We start from the raw sequence: 19,448 nt of genomic DNA on the forward strand, positions 1-19,448 counted from the left end.
CACATAAAAGAGCAAACATATCACACTGCAGGAAAAACTTCACACACAAAGCCTGGAAAAGAAACAAAAAGGATTTTACACATATTTATTAGGCATAAAACTCCTGTTTGCTGCTGAAAGCCACCACTGGCAATGTGATAGGACATTCATTTCATGATGTATGACGCAATTTGCAGTGGGTCCTTTTTGCAGCTTAATTTCATGTATTTAGCACCAAATGCCTGCAGGAAGCTATGGGTTGAACATTAGGATGAAGTGGTTTCTACTTGAAGACTCTTCTCAGTCCTTGGCACAAAGGCGATGACAAGGGTGGGCAGGACTTCACCACAGTACTTTACCCAGGTGCACAAGGCGAGCTGGAGCAGATGCCTGGTATCCCACCTGCCCAGGCCAGCAGGAAGCAGGAGCAGCACATCAGAGAGAACATGAAGCTCTCCAGGAAAGAAAAAAAATATAAAATAAAACCACCACAGAACCACTTTTAAGTTACCCCAGTAGCTGAGCTGGGCTGGACTGGCTGCCAAAGCAGTTTCTCGCCTCAACCAGAGCAACGGTACTTCACAGGGAAAGCACAGCATGTACATGCAGAAGGACTACGCTTTTTTTTCAAGCAATTCATGTAAGTTTTTTATTTAAAAAAAGGTAACAAAAAGTACTATGGTGGAATCAATCCTCCCCATGAAGACAGCAAGAGAAAGGTTAGAACACATCTAGCATTCAGAAACCCATGGGAAGAGCATGCCACCACATCTCGGCCCATGTCAGCCAGCGAGTGTAATCCAAAACTGGAAGTCAAACTACACCATAAAATCGTAAACCATGGGGTGGAATTTTCATTTAGCATTCCCATGCCTCCCCCCAGGTTCTGCAGGTTTCACATTAAGCACGGTGGGTGTGTGTGTGTATGCGATACACAGACATGACTCTCCCTTACCAGTATCCACCAGTAACACCTGGGGCAGAACCTTCTCTCCCAAAATTGTTTGCAGGATGTGTAGTCTGACACGAGTCTAGGAAATATAACATGATAAATGGCATTCTCAAAGGTAGTACTTTGTCAACTTACACATGCTTTCATTTTATTTAAAGAATAACACCACAGAAACCCCAATTTCATATTATTTTACTTTGACCTGCATAGCCCAGAAGTCATTTTAACAGCGTGAAGCAGGTTAGTCATCTCTAGTCAATACAGCTCTTTTAATTAACACACAAAGTGGTCTTTTAAGAATTACGAACCCAATAAGCGCAACTGCCGAGAAAGCTGCTATTTGCTGATCGCGACAGCATTCTTGGCACCGCACAAAGGCACAGCCCTCGCCCCAACAGGATTACTGCCTAAAAGACACAGCGAAGCCCTAGCTGGCTGCATTAAGGTGCAAATGTTCCCAGTTTTAATCCTCTTTTATCGAGAGAGGATTAGCGGTTATGCTGGACTACCACAGAAAAACATAATGGAAGAGTGTTTTACTAAGGGATTCGAAAAAGAGCATAGTGATGTGACCGAGGCTCAGCAGTGTGAAGTATCACATTAACCATAATGTCCAGTATGGATAAAGTCTGCCGTCTTCAACCTTGGCTAGATGGATCACCTTAAGGACCTGGTCCTCACATCACATTAATTCAAACAGATCAGTATACGGTAAAGGCAGATGCCACAACCCTAACCACATTTAACTATTTAACTTCCACCCTAAAATGACAAGCCTGGCCCACCCCTGGTTGATGGCTCTGTTAATGATGCAGTCCTCAGGAAGACACTTAACAGGGTATGGCTGATTCTAAACCCAGAATGAGTTACACCAGTATGACTGTAGCTGGTGTTAGGCAGGGTGGTACCACCGTAGCTGGATGAGGAAGGGTACAGGTATTCAACCTGTGTGCACAGAAGGTCACAGGCAACAGATTAAGCAGCGAAGAACAGTCCCAGACCACAAAAAAACCCCCAACCTCTCTCTCTCTCCTCTTGCAGTTTTATACTTTCACCCTTTCAATTAATTTGCCTTCCAACCCTGCAACATGTACTGAAGCTCTCTGTTGTCAGCCAATAAAAAAATTAAGAACCCAGGCATTCTGCCTTCAAAACAAAAAAAAAAACCAAAAACCCAACAACAAACAGCAAAAAAAACCATGCCCCCAAAAATCCTGTAGGGAAAATACACAGTACAATAACATTCGTTTTCAGGGTCGTCTTTTACCTAACTTTGAAGGTTTTTTCCTACAGCCATTTTATGAGGAAAGGTGGTGGATTCACAGGTCCACAAACACCCTCTCACATCAACTGCCTCACCTGCATCCACACAGGGAAAAATTTGGGGATTTTCCTCCAGGCTCAGGAAAAAGGGCATCTCAAGTTACCCTGCTGTGCCCTTCAGGGCATCTGAGGTGACAGAGTACAGCAAGGCTTGGTTCAGTGCCAGTAAAAAATGGGATACCTCCTCCCCTTAGCACCAGGAGCTGGGAAAAAGGACTGGACAGACTCCTTCCCAATGGTTTCCTGTGGTTCAAGAACACGTCTGCTTGCCTGCCCTGAAAAAGACTGCAGATGAGGAGGAAAAACTCCCCGGCAAACCCGCTGGAGAACTAACGAGCGAAGACTCTGAAAAGTGCAAGTGTCACCTCTGTAGACAAAGCACCAGACGTGAGAAAATCCAGCGCGTGTTACATTTGCAGCTGCATATTGTACAGGATTAAGATTTGTGTTTTCTGGAAAAAACTGCACCTACAGCCCAACTACATGAAAGAGATTTGTGTGCGAGTTATTTAAGTCTTAAGTACCTGCACGCTGGATTTAAATGCTGGTTCAAACTTTTTTTTTCTCTAGTATTGACAAAGAGCCTGTTAAGCAGGCCACAGTGCTCTCCAAGCATCCTGCTTCATCCTCAGCTGTCTTCCTCACAGGCAAAACTGAACAGTCAAGACCCAAGCCGTTTGTTAAAAGACAAAGCGGGGTTATTAGAATCACCCACTCACACACACACAGACACAAACACACACAGACACCCCCCAATACTCTTCTTACGATGAACAGTTACTTCCTTCTGCCTTAGTTTGAGAAGGGGCACAGGTCAGTATGGCTTGCAGGAGTACTAGACCAGAATCTCAAACTTCCCGTGCACATGGAGAACATCCGAGATTGAGCCATCATGGTTTTCCAGTCCTGACCCACCTTAAGTCAGTGTTCAAGTGGGGTTTTTCCTGCTTTGAATACACAGCATAGTATGCAAATCCTGTGGGAATTCAAAATTTTTAGAGTTCCTGCAACACACAACCATGCATTTGAAACACTGAAAAAGGACCACGGATTTTTATTTGCTGCTACATTTTGTACTTTAGATGTCTTTCATATTTCTTCACCACCACCTCCATCTACATATGCTTCTCATTATCAGGGTTTAAGTATTAGAACTACCACAGGAAAATACACCATTTCCTTCTCGAGCAAGAGACCAAATTTACCGATTTACCTGCAAATTGCCATGAATACTCATGATGCAGAAATAATAAGCCCCCAAAAAAATATCCAAAAGCCAACTTGTAACCCAAAGCAACTATGAGAAGAGCTTCAAAACAACTAACTCCTTCTAGGGAGGAAAGGGAGCAGCACTATTTGAGGTCTCTTCTCCTTCAAAAGGGAAGCCAGGAACTAAAGAATTTTCTTTGTGCCCAAGAAAGTAGCTGCAGAAGCAGCAGCAAGAGACTCTAATGGCTGACATCTAAAATAAACTTAGGGGGAAAATAATTAATTTACACATAGAGGATGTTGCAACATAAATAAAGCATGGAGACTCTGGGGGTGTGGTCTCGTAAGTATTTTTGACCCAGACTATGGGGAAGTTTTCCAAGCCTTGAAGTCACCCCCATTTGATTACTTTAATTAGCCGGTTATGTAATAAACAGTGGGAGGGACTCAGTTTCTTTTGGATTGCATTTCTTGGTCACACTGGTTACAAACAAGAAGCTTGCTCTGTAAGTGAAAATATACTGTTTTTCTGCTTATTCATTTGAAGTCAGGTGAATTTTGTAAAGGTACTGAAAAAGTTGAGTTACCTTCCAAGTTGCTATCAGTCTGCAGCATCTGAGCAATTCATTTATTATTTACAGGCCATACAGACAGCACATAGAGGAAACAGATAAAATTCACACATCTGCCTTAGACACAGACTCACAGACGCAGAAAGCAATCAACATCCAACAGAAATAACGCGAGGAAGCAGAGGCTCAGAGCACAGCACCAAGAGCAGAATGCACCTCACCATGCTCCATACCAAGGAGACACCTGCTTTCATCCTCCAGCACAAAAGCAGGCTCCATTACCCACTGAAAGAAGCATGGTCTCTAAGAAAGGATAAAAATGGGAAGAAAAGGAGATGCTGGACTTTAAATCCTATAGAGCCAATGCTCAGATGGAATACACCTTCCATCATGTCCTAAGAGTCTTTGTACAGATGTGTCTTTCTTACAGGAGGAAAACCCAAAACAAAACAACACGATAATTCACTGACAGCAAAACATCAGCGCACATCAGGATGCCTATCACCCTCCTACATGCTCCACCAAATATAGTCTCCACCTCCCCATTTTCTATCTGTCAATATAAGGGACTCCTTCTGGGAGTCTGGCAGGCGCCTTATCCACAGCAAAACCAGAGCAGCCTCAAGTCCTTCACAAAGCTAAACACATCAGAACCTCCAAAACAAAGTGCGTGCACAGCCTTGATTACTTGGCCATCCTCTCCCAGCTCCCCTCTTACTAACACTCCTGGCAAGAACACAAGGTCTGCTCCTAGTTATAAACTGTACTGTTCCAAAAAGGATAACAGGCTCTGAGGTTTCACAGCAAATAGTGCCACTGCACAGGGATGAACAACTCCAGCCAGCCCTTTCAGTGGGACTGCCCAACTGGCCCAGCCTCACTAGTTTTGGGAAAAAGCAAAGACAACAGGGCCAGAATTATCAAGACACCACAAATACTGAACCTCATTGCAATTGCTGCAGTTGATACAGAATAGACCTGAATACTCCCCAAAGCAGTATGGTGCCTGGATGGTCCAGGTTGAGCCTGGACAGGTGACAGGTTCCTGCCATTCACAGTACAAAGCCCTGGCAGTCTGCACAACACTGGCTGGACCTTAAAACTTTTCTCCACACTCCGCTGCTAATGGTACAGCCTTTACATTGGAAAGCAGTGAGTTTCTAGTGGAAGCTTATGTTTCAGGTGGGAAAAAAAGAGAACATGCTAGTAATGTTCAGCATTTTATGGTGTGCAATACTTGAAAAACAGAAGGGTTTGCACCGTATTTACCTGATTTAGATTCACATGAAAAAAAACAAGCTGATAAAGAGATCCACAACAGCTGACACACAAATTCACTCACTAAAGCAAGTGACAAACAGATCGAGACAGGGGCATGTATCTGCATTCAACAGTGGAAATGTGAGAAACCATTAAACTGACCCTCCAACAAACAACTGTATTCGAAACCATAAAACAATAGATTGCCTTTAAACACAGACAGACATTGCCCCAGCGTGGAGAGACCGTGCTAGAGACTAGGTGCCACTTGACTCCTTCATATGGAGGGTCTACAGCAGTTTGTGAGACTTCCAATAGGACATGTCTTAAGATCCAGAAGAGCACAATAACCAGCAACAGAGTTCTGAATCTTGTGTGAAAACTAAACTGGAACAAGTGGAAACTTTTACCCTTAATTTTGATTTACAATTTTGTCCAAATTTTAGACAAGCATGCTCAACAAATGGCTATGTATCAAAGAGCTCATGAAGTTCATCAGAGGAGAGCCGCATCAGTCACAAGTAACCTGCTTCAAGTGCCACCTCAGCACTGTTTTCCATCTTTCTACAACATTAACTACTACATAGTAGAAGATTCCCACCATGCAGCACTAGTTATTTAAAAAGACCAAGGGGTGTATTTTAACATTATTTTATTTAATAACTCGAGCACTGGGTAATCAGCAATACAAAAAATCATAACTATAGTTTACAGATCTACTTCAGAAGCAGAAGAAGACAGTTAAAGTCAGAGGGTAAATTTTACAATACTTCTTGCACTGCAAGTTATCAACACAAGCCAATTCCTACTGACAGCACGCAATATTCTTACATACAAAAGTCTGCATTAGATTTTCTTGTTAAAAGAGATGCAGGGGCACAGCAGAGTCAGTGCACTCTGCTTGCTTCTTTCCTAGAGGGTACTCCTCCAGATCAGAGGAGGGCAAGGCAAAAAAATAGTAATTCCCAAAGCCTTCAAGAGACTGAGAAGCTGCATGGAAATCTCCCTCAGTTGGTAAATGAAGAGCAGGTGCAAGCAGTAATGGAAATATTCTCAGAGCATATACATGCACATGGCAGCAGAAGTTTGACATGATGTAGCCTAGAAGTGAGATTTACTACAAAAGCAGCTCCAAGTGCTCCCAACCTGGGCTCCTACAGACACTTGTGGTTCTTTATTTTCACGTACAAGCCCAAAATCTTCCAGGCTTGAGCTTGCCAGAAGTGAAACTGGCTGGTTTAAGTCTAAGAAAAGATGATTCAGGCTCCCAAGCAACAGAAAAATTATGAAATTCCAACACTTGAAGTAGTTCTCATGCCAAAATACCTGCAGTCTGAAAGTTGACATCTGTGCAGCCAACCAGTCACAGGGCTTCTGTCCAGGAAAGTTGAGACAATTAATTGAAGTGCAATATTACCGTGCATAAAACCCTGCATGGCCAACCTTACTCAGAAGCAAAGTGGCCTTCGCTCACCATAGCTTAATCCTCTATGAACAAGTTTATGCCACGTTTTCCCCGACAGAGCTACAGAGAAGGGCAACCTCCAACCGACACAGCACACACTAAGGACTCCCACTGGTACACCTGGTTTTTGCCAGGATGGCTTATTTACTTCTGTCAGGGTATCTGTTGTTCTGGCACACTGGGCAGCACAGTTGAGATGGCACGGTCCACATCCACAACGTAAACTTGTGTCAGGATAACTTACATGCTTGCTATGCAGAGCACGGCCAGGCCAAGTTACCTTCAAAGGAGCATCCCTGCAGCTCAGCAGGTATGGAGTGAAACGCCATGAGTTAATGGGGTCCATGGAAAGATTTCAATTAAACAGAAAGGCAGCATTTTCACTGCTTCACGCCAAAAATCATATTGCCCACACACATGCGAACACTGGCTCTATCCAGCTGCCAACGAACGACGCTTTACAAGAGCCATGCTCCACTCCACCTATATAACGCAAATGTACATCAGGCCACACACTTTGTAAAGCAGAGATGCTATTGCAGTACATGGAATTGTAAGAACTGCACAAAACACGTACTGGATGAGGCAGACGGTTCCCCAACTTGCTGTATTTATGGCCTGTGCATAACAGCCCATGCCTCACTCCTGGTAAAGCCTGTACATAAGTGACGTGAGACTTCTGAAAAACAACTGTGATACAATAAAATACAATAAAACGCAACTGCAACACTCTATAAAATTGTAAACACATGTAGAAAATTACATGAGCATATGAGATCATTAGACACTACACTGTAACACTTATCCATGATGGAAAAGATTGAAAACTTGAGTTAATATAACTCCAACACCTTTCCAAAGTCAGTCATTGTCATACACTTCCTCTTTCACCCTCAAAGAAAAAAAGCTGTTGCTCCCAGTTTTACCATAGGCACAAAAACCTAAATTAAAGAGATGAACAGTTTCTTTCTCACCTATTTTCCCAACATTAGGGCATTAAAAGTTCAAAGTAACAGGTTCTACAAATGAGCAACCATGATGCAGATGAACCAGAAGACAAGGTAACACTACTACTAAAGTAAGGATGAACACAAGTTGCCATGATGTCACAAACGAAACTCTGAAAATAACGACTGCACACAGCCACCGCAACACTGAAAATACTCTCATCATGTCCAGGACACAGGAAGAGGGTCTAAAACCCTGCCTGGACAGCACCAAGGCTAATGCACGAGAGACAAAAAACCGAACAGCAATGCCTTTCTTAAGAGAAAAATCCCAAGATCTGGAAAGAAGAAAGATGGTTCCAGTGGAGGAGAAGAAAAATAAAGCAGAGATCCAAATCTTGATGAGGTGCACAGAAAATACCTCTCCACACTATGAAAATTATCCGTAGCTGCAAGAAAGGTACAACTTAGTAACCCCATGCGCGTGAAGACTTTTGAGCCAACACTTCTGCCCTGTAATTATTCTTTACACTAACAAGGTCCCGAGCGCTCCAGCCATGAACCAGGTCTCTCCTGAGCCAGATGTTGTATAACCCACGAACAAAGAGACAAGATTTGTACCCCTTTTGGGGCATAAGGGGGGAGGCGGGTGATGTGAATTCGGCTTGCATGATTAGCAGCATCTAAGCTCGCTGCCCTCCCAGCAGCAGCCCCGCTCCCCGACTCGCATACAAAAGGGCAGCGGCGGTCCAAGACGCTGCCACAAGGCATCCATTTGCAGTCAGAAAAATAAAAAAGTGGATGAAAAAAAGAAAAGGAAAAAAAATAAGGGGGGGGGGGGGGGGGGGGGACATAAGGAGGAAAGAAAATCAAAGGGAAAGGGAAGAAGAAAAGCCCGCCAAACGGCTGCGACCGCGACCCAACTTCCCGCCCCGGAGCGGGACGGGCTCAGGCCAGGGCCGGAGCAACCTGCTCCCGCAGCCTGCGGCACCCGGCTCGGCCGGACGCGTGGGCCTGGCGCCGGCCCGCGCCCACCCGCCCCTCCCCTCCCCTCCCCTCCCCTCCCCTCCCCGCCGCCGCCCCGTGCCCCCCCGCGGGAGGGCGCTCCGTCCCCCCGGGCTGCCCCGGCCGCGGCCGCGAGAGGCCCTCGGCGCCCCGCAAGGCCCCGCGGCCGCCGCCCTGCCGCCAACCCCCCCCCCTCCTCTCCGGTGGCCGGCCGGGAGCGGCCCGCGGCCCGCCACGGGGCCGCGCTCCCCCTCCTCCCCGGCGGGGCCTAGCCCGGCCCAGGCGGCCCTGCGGCGGCGCTGAGGGGAGGCGCGGGCGCCGGAGCCGGGGGTGCCTGGACGGCCGGCGGGGGCCCCCGCGTTGCTGCGGCTGCGCCGGGCTGGAGGAGCTGGGAGATTGCGCGGTAGGACACTCACCTCAGAGCGGCTGCGCTGCGGCGGGCCTGCGCCGTGGAGCCTCTGCCGGGCGGCGGCCGGGGAGGGAGCCGAGCGGGGACGCGGCGCGGCTCGTCCTGAGCCGCCGCAATGGCGAGCGGGAGAGGCGGGGACCGGCGGCGGCGGCGGCGGCGGGAGGAGGCCGGGGGGGAGAGGGAGAGAGGGGGGGAGGAGGAGGACGACGTATGGCGTCATAGCCCGGCGCCGCCGCCATGATGAGGAGGGCGAGGGCCGCGGCGGGAGGCGGTGTCGCCGCCATGTGCGGGAGGTCGTGGGCGGTGTGAGGGGCGAGGGAGGAGGTGGCGGGGCGCGGGCGGCCGCCGGCGCCATGTTGGGGAGGTTGCGCTGCTTCTTCCCCCGCTGGGAGGGGAGCGGGGGGGGGAGGGCGCACGCCGCGGGGGTGTCGGCGCCATCTTGGGGAGGTCGCACCGATTCTCCCCCTCAACGAGGAGGTGTGGAGGGGCTTCGGGCGGCGGGCGGTAGAGCTCTGAGGCGACGGCGGGCCGGGCAGGGGGTCCCAGGCGTGTTTTTCTGTGGAAAAAGCCTGTTTAAAACCACCATAGCCTGCTGCTGGGCCATGGCTTCCCTGCCTTGCACTCAGCCACGTACCACCCTGGCGGTTTTTGGGTAGGAGAAGCCATATTGCTGAGCTAATCTGGGTTAAAAAAAAAAAAAAAAAAACTAAGAAAAGAGAGACAGATGAAAATAACACGTCAGGAGGCCGGCAGGCTGTGCGAGAGGCCATCTGTTTGTAGCTGTAAATCTTTGCCTGCTCCCAGCGAGGGCCGCTGGCTTGAAGCAGCTGTGGCTCCTGTGCTGGAGCTCCTCCGAAACACAGCTTGGTGTCATGCCAAGGGGATGGGTGTCCCTGCTGCACGTAAGAAAACAGTGATAAGACCATTGGTGGCCCAACCGCCTGTTCTCTGCCCTGATCACCAACGTACTCCACAAGGCCTCTCGTTTCCGCTGCCAACGAGTGGGTATCAAATGGAACTCAGCTTTAGCCCCACTAACTATCCTTCCTGGTATGTGGAAGCTAGTAATTTCTTGTATTATCATACTAGGGCTCAGAGATGTCTGTTGGGATTGTGGCCTTGTTCTAGGGGAAGGTGTTCACATTTGAAGGCTGTTGCTGTCCCAAGGCAGCCAGGGTTTTCAGTAGAAACCTGCAATATAAAGGATTTAAAACAGAGGGAAAAGGAGGTGAGGGGAAATATAAATCTGTGCTTTGTAGGAGGGAGTCTTAAGATAGGACTTGATGTTTCATCCACTGAATCTGTCAAATATGTTTTCCCCACACCTGAAGAGTTACATAGAAAATACAATGAGAACAGGTACCAGGAGAAGAGTTCACAGAAGCTGGTTAAGAGCAGCCTGGAAAGCAAAATATTTTCAGTAATGCTTTATTCAGGATCTTACATGTTTCTTATGTGCTCTGTGCTAAATATGTGGCAGATCAAAAATTCAGTAGACTTTTACGTTAATCATAATTTTATTTTTGTTGGCGTAAAAGGTACATAATTTGTTTCATTTCAGGACATCAGCCTGCCATCTGTGCCTAGTAGAAACCTCGTCCATGGGTATGTCATTGTACTAAAAATGATAAAATTTTGGTCATTATACTAATATCAGCTACTGGGATTTTACAAGTTCCCTTGGCATGTAGTACCAGTCCCTGTAAAAGGGGATGTGTCCTACATGCCTGCCAACTCACAGCACTCTGCAAATGTACTGATACTCAGGCAAAACCAGAAAATGCAGAAATAACTTTCATCTGATAGGTGGAATAAAACACAGCCACCAATTTTTTCTATTTACAAATAGAATAAAGCAGTAGTAGGTGACTTGTTAGGGTAGGAAGAGATGACCGCACTATACCCATCTGAAGATGCAAGCATATGGAAAGCACAGTATGGAAAACAAATGCTAACTGGTGTGCCTCCTTTGCAGAGCCATCCAAGGCAATTGGCATGCGTATTGGGTCAGCTCAGGATTGACTGTCCACTCTGTAGAGTCACATTCCAGTTGTCGCTTGCGCAGTGCCCCTGCATTTTTTGGGGATCTTTGCTACAGCATGCACACTCACAGCACATTGTGGGGAAAATAACACCTCTGCTTTTCACGGGAATGTCACCTCAGACCCTGTAGACTCAAACGTGCTTTAAGTTTTGGATGCTCTGGATTTTTGTCATTGGCCCCCCATAGGTATGAAGTGTGGATCCAGGCCAAGTGGTGACTTATGCCAGTTGCTGAGATGAATGTATCTTCTGCTGCAGAGCTGTGAAGGTGTTCTGGCTGGGCTTGCCGCTCCTTGAAGAGAGGGGAGTGCCTTGCCAATGCAGGCAGACATGTGGAGGCAGCTGATGCGGACTGTAGCAGCAGTGGAATTCCCTTGTGCTAATCAGCAGTTTTGGAGCTGGGCCACAAGCACTGAGACCTGAGGCTGTGCTAGTCGACAGGCCTGGTATAACCCATAGTGACCCAGAATCTCCACAGGAGGAAGATCACTTCCTGATATGTAACAGGAAAGTAGTTTTAGATGAGCTACCAAGAAAATTTCATAATGGTAGGATCTGATAATACTGGAAGAGCTTTGGGACACTCCAGAGTCTCCCCCATTGGAGGTTTTAAGAACAGGTTAGACAAAATACTGCTCAGGAATGCTGTAGGTAGAGTTGCTCCTGCCTCAGGGAGAGGGGTGGATGACATGGTCATCTCAGAGTCCCATCCTGGTACATATTTTCAAGGCCACATGTTGCTAATCAGTTTGGAATGGGCAGATCAAACCATAGGCTCGTGAAAGTGCATATCTATGAGCCAATAGCTGTTGAGTGTGCTGGGACAGTGGCTGGCACACGTGCTTACTTTTTTTCCACCCCTCTCAAAATGCTCTTAGTAACATGAAGAGAGGAGTGCACACAGGACCAAAGTCTCTTGGTAGGGAACAGCACCGACATTCATTTGGGATGTGCCAAAAAGGTCCTCCAGAGAGGCAGCATTTCCTAGTATGAACAAACTAACACTTTCTCTTTGAAAAACTGAGCATCAGCATGTCTCTCCCCAGGTTCTCACGAGGTTGCAGACCACGCTGTGTCATTCACCCATAATCCTGTGTGAAAAGGGTTGGGAAAAGAATCCTGGTGAGTACAAGTCTACATTTGGCCAGCAGAAGGGTAGGTAGCCTGACTTGCACACCCATGGGAATGCCAGGGACTGGTTAGGACATGCTTTATCCAGCATTCAGGGAAAGATGAGGAAGGAACAATGATGCATGGTGGGGAAAGGGAGCTCTGGTGGCAGGGCAGGCCCAGAAAGGTTAACCTGTCTACATCCTGGGTCTGAGAAGAGAAAATGTGAAAGGGATAACGTGAGGACAATGTTACCAAGCTACCAGCTGGATGTGTCTGATCAGGTGCTGTCAGGCTGTAAGAGAGAGGTCAGAAGACTATGTACAAGCTGTTCTAGCAGATCTCCTTGTCTTTGGTTGGTGACTTCTGGGACAGAACAAGAAAACAGATGAGTAACAAGGAAGGATTGCCTAGGAAAGGACGCACAGGAAAGCATAAGGGGAATGGGAGTGCCTGGGTCAATTAGCTGGTGCTGCTTTGTAACATGGGTGGGTTACTACCATCAGCATAAGTGGCTTTTGAGCTTTGGCCAAAAGCCTCAGACAGGTCTGGCCTGAAAGTGCCACCAGCCTTGGGTCACAGATTTTGTGTGTTTTCAGGTGCCACAGAAGGGTCCATGCACAAATAAGAGTCAGAGTCTTGGCTCCAGTGAAGACTTTTCTTCTGTGGGAGTGTGGCTGTATTACAACCAGAAGGTTTGCAGGTGTCAAAAAGTACTATTAACTTTTGGGGACCACAAACATCAAGTTTTCCTAAGGGGATGAAACACATGCCCTTGCTGGTGTATTTAGCACATCTCATAGACCAGGTCAATCCAACATACTGCTCCTGTCAGCTGAGACAATGTGGGCGAGTGGGGAGGGGGGAAGATTTCTCCAAAAAGTGTTTCAGAGTCACAGGTGTAGCTGCAGGACTTCTGAACACACCAACTCTTGCATATTTTGTGAACAGATACTGTAACAAACAAGAATCTGTTACTTTCCTGGATTTATATGGGAAGGCTGATCTCTGGCATGCTGGAGGTGAAGGACCTGCAGGTGGTTGTGCAGCAGAAGATGCATTCCTGGCAGCGGCAGCAATGCTCTTCAGGGTCTGATTGCCACCGAATGTCCTAGCTGCCTCGGAGTTAAAACATCTACTACTGCCTGTTGGCACTTGCAAGGCCGCCTGTGCTTGCAAGTGATAGAAGAGGTGGAATCCCAGCCGCTTGGCATCTTGTATCGGCAGGGGAAGAAAAGTGGATGGGTCTGTTGTCTTTCATACAGAGTTCTTACTCTCATCTTAAGCCCATTGAAAAGTAACTGATTAACCCACTGTCCTGTAAACAAAACACCCTGATGATTTAGCAGAACTAACTGAGCAGTTTTTGAACATTCACAGTGGAGCCTGAAGGGGGGAAGAATACAGGCACAGCTGCTTGGCCTTTTTCTTTTCTCCCTCTTTTTCAGATTAAAAAAATTGCATCCATTGCTTTTCTTTAATGCAAGTCTTCGCAACAGCGATTGTTCAGTAATGTGCAATGAACCAGATTTGCACGGCTCATAAAGAGCCAGGCTGGGTTTCATTACTCTAAGGAGGATGTTGATAGTGCAATGAGTTTGTTGTAAGTAGCCTTGATTAGGCTCTCTGGTTGCCACAGCTTCTCTGGAGCCCGATTAGACCAATGCTGAGTCTGAGTTTTGCAAGGATTCCTGTGATGAGAAGCTCTGTTAGTTTTTGTAGTCACCAAAATCTACACAGGTGCAATTGTTCTGGAGAGCTGCTACTGCTAAAATAGTAGATTCCTGCAGCATATCCCAGAGCCTGTCAGGGCTCTGCAAATATGGATTTCTGGTCATTCATCTGAATATTACATCTCTTCAATTTAGATCCTTATACCTAGTTCACCTTTGTGTACACTCCTCAGGTATTTTCAGCTTATTTTCACTCCTTCTGTTCAAATACTGTTTGGTCACGTTCTGCATACACTGATCTTGCCATTTGTCTGCACAGTCTATGACAAGCACCTAAAGTTGTCCAGTGTTAGGGCAACATGGGACAGAGTAAAGAGGCTGAAGATAATATGTGATTAGCTTTGCCAGGTATGAGAGAGAAGAGGCATTTTCCCATATAATTCCAGTTCTCCAGGCTTATTATTTAACATATTTGGTCTCTTTCCCAGATTGTCAGTACCTCCGTGAAAAAGAGCTTTTTTCTGTATTTCAGGCTCAGTGTCATGAGATCCACCTTAAGACCAGAGTTTCCAGCATGGCTTCTGGGTTATGATGCCATAACTCTTAACTGGAGAGCTTGGGTAATTCTTTGTCATCGCCACCCAGAGCCAGCTCACACTCATAATTTCACCAGCAAAAAAACCTCGTATAGAAAGGAATTGGGCAGTCAACACTTAATTTCAAGACTGATTTTCTTGGACAGTAATAAATTTTGTTAGGGCTCTGCTGCCTATTTTTAAGTACTGTTTGGCTACTCACCTGAACCAGCAGTGCTCCAAGGCAGCTTCAAAAGGTTTCCCTTGGGAGTAGGGAAGGTTACAGCAGAAAGAGGATCTGTGCTATGGGCTCTGGAGACCTCAGTTTTCTCATCAGCAGGGTGAAAGAATTCATGGTTTGAAGATCTAGAACAGGGGTCCTCAAACTTTTTTAACAGGGGGCCGGTGCGCGGATGAGGTGGCAGGAAGTCATCTGCGGCTGCTTTCTGCTTGGTTCCCCCCCCCAACCCCTGGCGGAGGGGGGGGGAAGTTCTGTAAATACGGGGGGCCGGATTGAGGACCCTGGGGGGCCGTATCCAGTCTGCGGGCTGTAGTTTGAGGACCCCTGATCTAGAACATACCCCACATTGGGACTGAGACCCCTGTTTTGGCGTATGATTATACAACAAAATGGAGTCTGAATGTGCAGCAACACAAGCCATACATGACATGTTTTGGGTATAACAGCTTTACTTGTGGTTCCCCTTCTGCAGCAGCCAGTAACCAAAAGCGGTCTGGATTTTGGGCTTGCCCCACAGCAGCCAGCTTCTTCACTGCTTCTGGTGATTAATCGTTTCTATTCTGTCAGTGCCCAGAGTATTTAGAAATAAAAGACAGCAGTGTTGGATGAGTGCCATTCTCTCATCTCTATGAAACAGCAGTAATAGTAACAACTACTGAGAGAGAATGGCATGTAAGAGCCCACTTAGGCTATTATGTATAGCTTTTCAGTGCGCATTGCAACGTTCCTTGCAGCTAAGCACCAAACTACAGTAGATTTTACAGCAAAAACAGTTAATGGGGAGACAAAAATGAGAGTGTAAAAAAAGAAGAAAGGAGATGGGAACTTGTTGGCAGGAAGGCTTTCCTCTCCCATCCCCACATTTTGCCTGAAGCTTATTTTCAGACACACTGGTGAAGATTTTTTTTTTATTGGTTCTTAGGACAGGGGTAGCCTGACTCTAATTTCCATGCTGAGGCTTGCTGTTTACCAGCCCTGCACTGCTGCTGGAACACCTGATAATCCCAGTCCTCGATTGTGGGACAGAGCTGGCAGGAGTGGCTGTGGCCAGCACTGCTCCAGCAAACTTGGGAGCCCAACTTGGGAGCCAAACTTGGGTGACCCCTCCTTAGACCAGCTGCTGTCTTCCTGACGCAGTAGCATACAGCACTTCCAAGTAACATGCTGCTGCAATGACTTTTGTACAGGGCTTCAAATCTGCTTGTTGTGAGATACTTCTTCAGGTCCAAGCTGCTTTTCTTAGGGAAAAAAATTCTCTAAACAGTCACTGAAGACTGATTACACCAAATTGGATATTTATGATTTGCTTTTCTTCATTACTCAAGGCAATTTCGCCTAAACTGTGTAACAGGCAAGGCGATTTTCCCCTGGCTGGGCTAGCCATCTGAACACAATTACACTTGGCTATTATTAGCGAGAGTGAGCAGGGCTGAGTTTACAACTGTGCAGGAGTGATAAGCTCAAGACGACTGTGCTTCCTCTCCAAGGAACTGTCTAGCTCCGCTCCACTCCTCCGCATCTGAGACACCACCATGCTGAAGTCAGGAGGTATTTTTGTTCTCTGAACAGGGATGCCCAAATGGCACAGGCCGAGTGGTTTTCTTTTAACAGCAGATTAGACAGACACAATATCCTGCACAGTTTTACTCTTGTCATCCAAGACACTAGTCACAGAGGTTTTCAAGTTTTCTGGTACCCCTTTTTATGGCCTTTAGCCCAAATACCTTAGGACCCCCAAGCCATGATGGCTATGCTAGTTTCTCTGGACTCATCACTTCAAAGAACTTACATTTCTGTGTCCACACTAAATTTGAATTTGCATTTTCATTAAAATCTTAAATATGACAGAGAGTGGGATAGATCTCCCTAGATATTCCAGTACCTAAACAAGACACCTGGGGCTGCTTTAAGCCTCTGCATACATTTAATCAGAGGAATCACATCCTGAACTGCTCTTACTATATGAATCTAGACAACTAGTCCAGGTATTGTTGCAGACATTTAGATTTAGGGGAGATTAATCCCATGAGTCTCAGTTTTATGACTCTCATGTAGCAACATGTGAGAAGAAAAACTATGTTGGAAGTATTGTCACCTTCTGCTGACGAAACAGTAGCATTGTGAAGCATGGAGGAGAGCAACAAGAATAACAGGTTTAAAAAGTGTAATATAGGAATGAAAGGCTGAAAGTAGTGCACTTTCTTACTATAAAGAGCTGAAAGGAAGGAAGTTTAAGAGAAAGGAGGCATAACAATACTCACTTCATGAAAGATCATTGTAAAGACAGTGATGAACTGTGGGTTATGACTGCTGGTGAGCTCAGGACTAGCACAGCTGTGCCACATGTAGGCATGGGAACAGTCCTGGAGTTACCCGAGAGCTGAACGATCCTGGGATATTTCAAGAGACAGTGAGAAGCTCGCCAGAGACACCCCCAGGAGGTTGCCAGTCTGAAATCTCACAAACTATTAAAACTACTTTCATCTCCTCTTCCAAGTAACCTTGCAATGCCAGGTTGTGAAGAACTTTTTAAGACCTGTCAAAGCATTGCAACAGACCCTAACTGTGGTTCTAAGCAAGAAAAGCAAAGTATCCACTGCTAGTGTAAGAGCTTGGAATGTTTCCTCCTCTGCTCACTGCTTTCTGGTAATGGCAACAGAAATTATGCAAGCCACATGCATAAGACGATGGAAAAGGATGAGGAATCAATAAAAACGTACATTTCTAAGAAAACAGACCTATTCCTTGGACAGTTCCAAAAGGGCAAGCTATAATTATCAGGTACTCCCAAAATATTGTATCTATTTTCAGAAGGTGCCGGGCTTCCTGGATAAAGTATCTGAGAAGCCAAAACAACAGGTGACAGAAGGACTTTTTCTTTCAAGGACACCATTTCAGGCCGTATCATTTGAGATGAGCCAGACACCATGGCAAGCTCAACAGTTACTACTGGAATAAGACAAAGAGCCTCATGTTTAGAAAGCTCTCATGTGCTCCAGCAGAAGATGCCTGTTTCAATAGGTCTGATTTAACTTCAGCTTTAAATAACAAATAAAGCATTACATACCTTGAAGAACTGAAGCAGAAGGGGAAATGACAAAATGGAGAACGCTAGAGAGGGTCAATAGTATCAGAAGAAGCAGTGATTTCATAAGGGTTGGCATTTTCTTCCTTTCATTTCTTCAAGCATTGGATTGTTGCCAATAAGCAGATTGCAAGTCATGTCAGAAGATTTAAACCAACCATAACTCCTTATGAAGCTCCGTTACGAAGCAGCTGATGTTGCAAGACAATTCTTTTCCCATAGAAAGGTCAGATTAAGAAAACAAGGAACGTGACATCATTCATCTACATCACTTATGATCGATCCAGCCTTCACTTCTGCTGTTGTAGGGGCTTGATAAATTCTGCTTACAACCCAAACTATACAGACATGAAATAGATACCCTTAACAGGCCCCACCCCTTCTCTGACGAAAAAAAATTTCCATCTTACACATGCAGAGCATTCCCACTGGCTCCTCCACAACCATCTCTAGTGAAGGATACATTAAATCAAGTATTGGAAACTCCCAGCATCATCAAAAGCAAATGTCACAAAACAGAAATTCTCTCTCTCTATATATAAACATATTATGGCTTCAAGGTCAGTCAACCTACATAACATTTTGAATTGCTATGAAAATAAACCCATAGAAGCTGTCACAGACAACATTTTGTGTAAACAAGAGGGGACCCAGATCATTCCTGCTATGCAATGAGCATAAAAGTGGTTGTAACTGTGTATTCCACAAAGTGGAATACGTTCTACGGTAGTACATCCATCAGATGAGATGAGGATTGGGCAGCAGAATTATTCTACAAACGTGTTTTTCAGATGAAGAGAGGTCAAAAAAGCCATAGATAGTAAAAATAACTTTTCCAGGAATGAAATAATAAGGGAATGAGCTGTTTGCTATAAATGTGGCAAAGAAACATCAGACATTTTGGTTCAGAAGTGGTCACGCCTCACATGCCTGTTTCCCATCTCCTTTTTATCTGTAAGAGGATCCCAGCATGACTAGCTCAGGCAGAGCTCGATATGCCATAGACATGCAAAGCAAGGTGAGATGACCCATGTTTAAAGACTCTTTCAAATGTGTTGACCATTTAGCCATAGAGAAAACTAAAAAAAAAACCCCAGCTGCAATAATTATTGTAACTAATTGCTTTAACAATACAACTTCAATTCGAATGTCAGTTTTGTAGCTTCTGATTTACCATCTCAGTATGCGTGGAGAACTCTTCTCCCAGGCTGGTTATCTTTGTACTTCACAGAAGGGGCACTTCCTATTAAATGATGTGGAAAAAGTACCCCCAAGAGATGTATGACCTACTTGAATCACCCTGAGAGAGAAAAGATTTTCTGAAGTTAAATGTCATTTTCTGCTTACACTAGATGGCATTAAGTGCTTTTGCTTTCTTCATATAATCCATGTACTGCAGTCTACCTGCTAATATTTAAAAAGGGCTTCCTTCTAGACTGTAGGAGCACTTGGCCTATTGCTTGCAATTTCAGCTATTAAAAATATTCTAGCATTCAGCAATAATTGCAGGTGAACTTTTAAAGCATTTGGTTCAAGAATGTCCACCAAAGAGCAAACTGCTCCCTTCATGGCATATAATCACAGCCATTCCAAGGAAGCT

The 19,448-nt window shown here is 45.8% G+C and overlaps 1 protein-coding gene and 1 long non-coding RNA gene across 8 annotated transcripts in view; one reads left to right on the forward strand and one right to left on the reverse strand.

Annotated features, from left to right (window-relative positions):
• Positions 1-8,739, reverse strand: part of NRF1 (nuclear respiratory factor 1) — a 74,008-nt gene extending 65,269 nt beyond the window's left edge. For all 7 annotated transcript variants that reach the window (XR_005827991.1, XR_005827990.1, XM_040594889.1 and 4 more), the window contains exon 1: positions 935-8,739. The gene's annotated coding sequence lies outside the window, so the exon portion shown is untranslated. The remainder of the gene's footprint in view (positions 1-934) is intronic.
• Positions 8,740-8,827: 88 nt separating this feature from the next.
• On the forward strand, positions 8,828-13,741 carry LOC121088578. Its single transcript, XR_005827992.1, has 2 exons — positions 8,828-9,115; positions 10,683-13,741. It is a non-coding gene; the product is annotated as an uncharacterized LOC121088578 (long non-coding RNA).
• Positions 13,742-19,448: the final 5,707 nt, after the last annotated feature.

The sequence above is a fragment of the Falco naumanni genome, chromosome 5 (genome assembly GCF_017639655.2).
Source record: "Falco naumanni isolate bFalNau1 chromosome 5, bFalNau1.pat, whole genome shotgun sequence".
Lineage (NCBI taxonomy): Eukaryota > Metazoa > Chordata > Aves > Falconiformes > Falconidae > Falco > Falco naumanni.